This window comes from Saccostrea echinata, unplaced genomic scaffold, assembly GCF_033153115.1.
Source record: "Saccostrea echinata isolate AGI-Se365-2 ecotype Australia unplaced genomic scaffold, CSIRO_AGI_Sech_v1 ptg000025l, whole genome shotgun sequence".
NCBI classification, from domain to species: Eukaryota; Metazoa; Mollusca; class Bivalvia; order Ostreida; family Ostreidae; genus Saccostrea; species Saccostrea echinata.
The window spans coordinates 22,014,151-22,021,166 of NW_026889774.1; the positions used below are offsets into that span (position 1 = coordinate 22,014,151).

Genomic DNA, 7,016 nt, shown 5'->3' on the forward strand with positions numbered 1-7,016 from the left:
GCATTGGAATTTTTTTTTCTTTTTTCCCTTTTTGTGTACGTCAAAAAATTTTAAGTCGTTTTATTTTTTAAACGGGTATATGATATGTAAGCTGTTAGCTAAATAAAATTATTGATAATTGGATCGAGAACACAATTAACCGATGTTGAATGCATAAATACCGTATAATTTCTTCATATAAAATATCAGTGTGTGAACAAGTCAAACTATTTCCGCTTCATGTATATCTAAAACGCGCATAATTTTTGCGTATTGTATGTATTTTAGATAATAACCTTTGAATTAGGCATTTGCATTTTTATTAATATAATAAATTTGGGGAAAAAATTACGTTCAACATGTATTACTGGCAAAAATTCGGAAACTGGATTTCGACACTTTTCAATTATCTATTTTGAAATTATTTTGACAAACTTCTTCAAATTATCTATGAGATGCAGTCGACGTCAAAATTATGACGTCATCATTGATGTACGTAAGCACGAGTGAAAAGAACGTAAATGTAAATTTTATATGAAACAACACATGTTAAATGTGAGTTTAAGATATTCTAAAACAAAATAATTGACATATTAGGGATTATGTAGTTAACAAGAATAAATCTCATATACTAATAAATAATTTAGGCTACTTACATATGTAATGAACTCATAACTACTGTTAAAATGGAGGACCTTGCTTCATTTTCTGATAGTTCAACGTTCATAAAATGTAAAATTCATATTGGCCACACTCGAGTACCTCTAAGATATTTTGCTTAAAAATGCATATATGTAATATTTTTCTCTCTGCAAAGTTTGGAATCGGTATTTGAGTGTGGCCACATTCAAATTTTGAAATAACTACCGTAAAATCGACGTTTTTTTTTTTTAGCAGTTTTTAACTTCATTTGTATATTTGATGCTGCGCATGTGCTATAGACGGTGGCCTGTGTGGCAAAAAACTGTATGTACAATAGCATGACATTGTGCACTACAATATAACATATGACAGGCTTAGTGATTTCAAACTTAAATTTTGTCTAAAATTTAAGGCACATTTTGATGGTTCGTGGCTCTAGCTCTTTATCTTTTGTTTAAAGTTATCACGTTGTATTTTTTTCTTTCAAACTGTATGAAATTAATACACTTAAAAAGAAAAATAAGAAACGTAATAAACTTTGCTAATAATATGAAAAAAATAGAAAAAGAAAACGGAAATACTTGGAACATGTATTCATATATTAAAAGTGCATACAGTTTGTGCATAGTAGCCTCCCGAAATATAAACATGATTTTAAATATATCAATTGAAATAAATTGAAGAAGCAACTAAATGGTTTAACAGTTTTAAAAGTTGATTTCTTCCTTGTATAAAAGAAATTGCTCTTTTTATTTATTTAATCCTAATACTTCGCCCAAGGTAACTAAATACTAGAAACTATGTCTATTTAATTGTCAAACGTTATGAAAATATCTTTAGTTGCAAATCACAAAAACACGAAAGCCGGATAGACTCATTTTTGACAAGATAAAAAATATTTAACTCGTTATAAAGAGATAGTATCTCGTTATAACGAGTTAGTTATCCTGTTATAACGAGTTAATTATCTCTTTATAGCGAGTTAGTTATCTCGTTATAGCGAGTAAGTATCTCGTTATAACGAGTTAGTATCTCGTTATAACGAGTTATGGAATATATATGCAAGTCTAGTAAAAAAAATCTTTATAATAAAAATCATCAATCTCTCTTTGAAATAAAATTATGTGCTTGCAAAGAATGATTAATAAATATAGTTGTGAGTAAAATAATTGATGACAGCTGCCCCCCCCCCCCCAATAGTTTCAATGTTCCAGTCATAAATAAATTTAGTACTAGTTCTATTCGTGAATGGAGCGAAGGTAGAAAGTAACAATATTATAAAGTGACACTGGCTATGTACTCTGTAAATATTTGAGGTTTTTTTAGACGTGAACCTTCACAGTCACAGAATTTTTCACTCATATAGAGACGTCACCATATACCGGTGAAGGGCTTCAAATTTTGACCTTTAATGGCCACTCAGGGCCATTGAGCAGTGAGGGATCTTTATCGTGCCAACGCCTGTCGTGACACGCGGCCTAGGTTTTTAAGGTCTCATCCGAAGTACCCGCAACTTTCTCTTCAAAGAGCCGAGCGCATGGCGAAGGTACAGTTGCTACTTATTTTTTTTATTGACTTAGGTCAGTCGCGGCCGAGATTCGAACTCACGACCTACCGAACACGGAGGGAGCGCTTTACCGACTGAGCTACCGTAACGGTCAAGTTATGAAGATGTTCCTCGGAGATTTGTCGTCGTTATCTTTGGATTTTTCGGATTCCTATTTTCATTTTCTTTAATGACATGTTTTTCTTTGTTTATGGTTCACGTTCTTTGTGACAATCGGTCCCAGACAAACTCTCTGTTCAAAGAGGTAGATGTTATCTGAGTTAGCAGACCGTCTTAAGAATGAAATGATATTTTTATCAAAAATTAAGAATTTATCATAAATAAACATGTAATTTGTGCTTCCGTTAAGATATTGAAAATCTACATTAATAGGTCCCTTAAAATGCAGTTTGAAGTAAAATCTCTATTTTTGCCGTATGGATCAAATGAATAAAGTTATGAAAATAAACGAAAAAGTTGAATATATAGATGTCTTAAATCATCAGAACATGAACATTTATTAAGTTCATGACAAGAAACTGTATAGTAACGTTTTAGGAAAGCTTTGAAATTACTCTGTATCTGGTATATAGCAAAAAAAAAAAAAAAAAAAAAAACAAAAACAAAAAACAAAAAAAAAAAAAACAAAAAAAAAAAAAAACGCATAACATCTGAAATAGAAACATACATGTAGGTATAATATTTGCATACTAAATCACTTCTAAAAATTCTGTTATGAAATATGAAGATACGAACAGTAATCATGCTCAAAAGTCTAATTAAAGAGTAATTATAATTAAGATCAAGGCAAACAAGATCAAAGCGGACCCCTTGAAAACATCAGAGGTGGGGTTAGGAGACATGGAGTAGTAAACACTTCCTGTTTCTGTTTAATCTCTGGAACTATCACCGTACGTATACACATTCACACATTCTGTGAAGTAATTCTGAATAATGAGAAATTGATAATCAATTATATTACAGCAAATGTCAAAATGTTATAATATGGTATAATATCTAAATGGCAGATGATTTGGAATTACTGCAACTGCTCATTCAACTTTTTGAGAATAATGAATGGTTTAAAAGAATCTATATTGAGCCACCGATTAACAACAATTTGAGTATGTAGTACACTGTCATCATATTATTAGTTATGTAGACACTTAATAGGGTAATTTGGAGATATATGGGGTCGTTAAAAATTTCATACTGTGCGAGGCGTGATTTTAGCTAAAGATAAACATGTATACGGTACATAACTAAAACTACATACGGTCGCCGAATATTGGTTCCAAAATATATAGACGCATAGTTTTGCTAAAACTATCGAAAAGTATCAAGCTCAAAAATCAAATTAAACATATTGTGAGCAGAGCAAAGTTAACACGAGCCCCTATTTACACCAGAAGTGCCACGGAGTAAGCATCCCCATTCGAACGGTCACACCAGCAGGCCTTTTGTCTTGATAGAGTAAACGAAGTAATCCTTGACAAATCGGTTTGAAAATTAATTGCCAAATATATATTTAATAAAAACGTTAGTCAACTTTCGACATATCGACATGTTGCATTTGAAAACAAGGTCATTATAATTACAACATAATTTGCGAAATGGTGACTTTAAACATGATTGATATCCATCAACATCAACCATTTTGACAGTAGACTACCTCACTTAAGAAATAAACATGCTCAACTGGAAGAAATAAACATGATATACAGGTGATAATCGCGCATTGCTGCATAAATAAGGGGAGTTTACGATAGAAAAGTTGAAGTAATAATATGTTAAGTTTAGTTATAAGTTTGCCATCAATATTTATGTCTAACAAAATATTAAAATATGAAACAAAGGTATCAGACTCTTTGGTGTCTTTATTCCGAGTTCAGGTGTATATCCTTTCGACTACCATATCGCGTAGTAGATCGGATATAAACACCCGGGTTCATAGCCGATAGTGTTTTCCTGGGGGACAGCCAAAGGATATTAAAGAAAGGCTAACCGATTTCTACGGAACGCCATAGCTGCCTTATGTGGTTTTTTCATGAGAAGATGGTGCTTTTTCATGGTATGCTGTGGTTATTTCATGTGAAGACGGTGCTTTTTTATGTTATGCTGTGGTTATTTCATGTGAAACACCTAGAAAAAAAACATAATACACAAAATACACCATCCTGAAACCAAGTGCCTATGGAAAAAAGAGGAACTACGAGTAGCAATGGTGTATTAAAATGATTTTAATTACATCGACTATTTGTTTTACTTTCAAGTTGTATTACAGTTGTATTGATGTTGAAAAACATTCTGCTGTGGTGTAGATTAAATCAGAAATCATCGACAGTGAAACATAAAAGAAATATCAAGAAGAATTTTGTATGAAACTGCTTTTATACAAAAAACAATGGTTTAGTTTGTTTTGATGTGAGTGACAAATGTGTGTTTGTAAGTGACGGGCCCCTTAGAAATCTATTGTGAGGGGATGCGCTGTTTTCTGTAACCATTTTCAATTTTAAAATGGTATAAAGTTTTGTTTGTTTGTTTGTATATTGTTTAACGTCCCTCTCGAGAATTTTTCTGCATATGAGTGAAAAATTCTCGAGAGGGACGTCAACGGCCCTGAGTGCCGAGTATAGGTCAAAATTTGCTGGTGGAGAGCTGCAAATTTTGACCTATACTCGGCACTCAGGGCCATTGAGCAGTGAGGGATCTTTTTCGTGCCAGCACCTACTGCGACACGGGACCCCGGTTTATACGGTCTCATCCGAAGGACCGGTCTCCACATCCCACAGTGGGATTCGAACCCGCGACGTAAGGATCAACTCCTTACTCCCCGACTCTAGAGCGAACGCTCCCCCAAGATTCTCGAGAGGGACGTTAAACAATCAACAAACAAACAAACAAACAACATCACTTTCTGTAACAGCCATATTTGTTGGAAATTTCTGCCGGAACTGGATTTTCTCACTGCAGGTCTCCCAGCTTCCACAGTATTTCGCTGAAGCATATGGAATGAATATCGCTAGTGTAAATAATTTTTTTAATGGATCCACTAGGAAATTGTAAAAATGAATACCATATTTACTTTAATTTTTTTTTACATTGGAAACATTTACATCAGACAGAATAAAACCCTATGAATTTAATTTCCTTCCAATACATATCACAATTTTATGTGCTCCCTTTTTAGAAATATGATTTTTAGCTGCCTTTCCAGAAGTTCTGATGGCCGTTGTAGTTGTGATAGGTGGTATCTTCATAGACATGATCATAAAAACAGGGAAAGTCAGCACAACCGTCCCCAGAAAGATTGCTCAGTGTTCTGGTAACTCTCTCTCTCCCTCAAATATTTCTATTCCTTATTTCTCAGATTCAATGCTTTAAAATTTCATCATCTATTTTAAGGGTTTGGGATTGAGTCCTTGTGTTTACTGAGTTTGGTCCTCGTAAGGGATTTTAGACTGACCACAGTAGTACTTTCCATAGGAATTCGTATCAGTGGAAAGGCCATATCAGGCAAGTCTAACTTAAAATAGTTAAACACATATATAACCTGTGATGATTTGTTGCTTCTCAGTACTAGTCAATTTATAGGGGTATATCGACAAACTTTGAACCGCGCATAAAAATTAAAAGCTTATTTTCTAGAGGCACAACCAAGCTGACAATTTTATTGATCTCTGTAGGTTATCAAGTGAATGCCCTGGATTTGGCCCCTCAATATGCTCATATTGTAAAGGGTTTACCCAGATCAGCTGCATTGGGTCCATGCTAAGTATAGCCGTGGCAGGCTTACTAAGAGAAAAGGTGGGATGAAAAGTTTTTCCTCGCTCTCTCCCAACCCCTCTCTTGCTTAGATCCTCCAAGATAAGAAAACATTAATTTTCTTTAACTCAAGAGTGATAGTGTTAAGAGTTAAATTACTTTCATCTTAGAGCATAAAGATCGGAAACTGTAATTTTCTTTGGATTCAATCAATGGTTTTAAGTTTAGAATTCTTCTAGAAATATACCAGTTTGAAAATTCAAACACATGAAAAATTGAACTGCTATTGAGGTTCTAAAACTTATGAACTTTTCCGATATGAAAATTGATGGCGAAAGCGCTATGTTATATCAAAGAATTATTATTTCAGAATATTGCGTTTGGCAGAAAATATTCCTTATAGCTGGAACAATTCATTTGTCTTATTTACTATGCAATATTTGCTTCTGAAGAAATACAAAGCTGGGCGGAGACAACAAATCTGACGTCATCAGATAGCACTCTAAAATTGACATCACAACCTGTATATGAGTATGGGTAAATTTTACAAAGAAAAGATGAGATAAAGGAAGATGAAGGGTCTGAATAATTGTTTTCTGTGACGATTTTCGTATACTTCTCTATTAATTTTCTTGATGATGCAAATTTATTTATTATACTTTTACCAAAAATCACATTTTCGATCTCGGTGGCCCAGTCATAAATTATTTACAGTACCTGGCTATAAGTAAGTCATTTTTTAAAAAAAATTTCAGTATATATTTAATTGAAAAAATGCCTTTGTAAAAGAAAAATATTTGTAACTTTTTTATGGAAAGAACATCATAAAATGCGGAATGTTTTTGCTATTTTTTCACATTACTTCAAAATATGTATAATCTCCTACTTGAAAATTGGGAGTATATTGAGATCTGCTTGAAAAATGGGAGTGTATTGAGATGGGGGTATCCGTCCTTCAATTCGTAACACCTGGGGGGTAACCATACCTTATCCGCAACTACCCCTTTACCACAAAATGAAATTTAATGAGATTTTCAGAGAATCTTTATTACATAGTGCCATTGTTCTCCTTCTTTTTTACGTT

The 7,016-nt window shown here is 33.3% G+C and overlaps 1 pseudogene; it reads left to right on the forward strand.

The window, feature by feature from the left end:
* The first annotated feature begins 3,188 nt into the window (after positions 1-3,188).
* LOC133192960 (vesicular glutamate transporter 3-like) lies at positions 3,189-6,473 on the forward strand (annotated as a pseudogene).
* Positions 6,474-7,016: the final 543 nt, after the last annotated feature.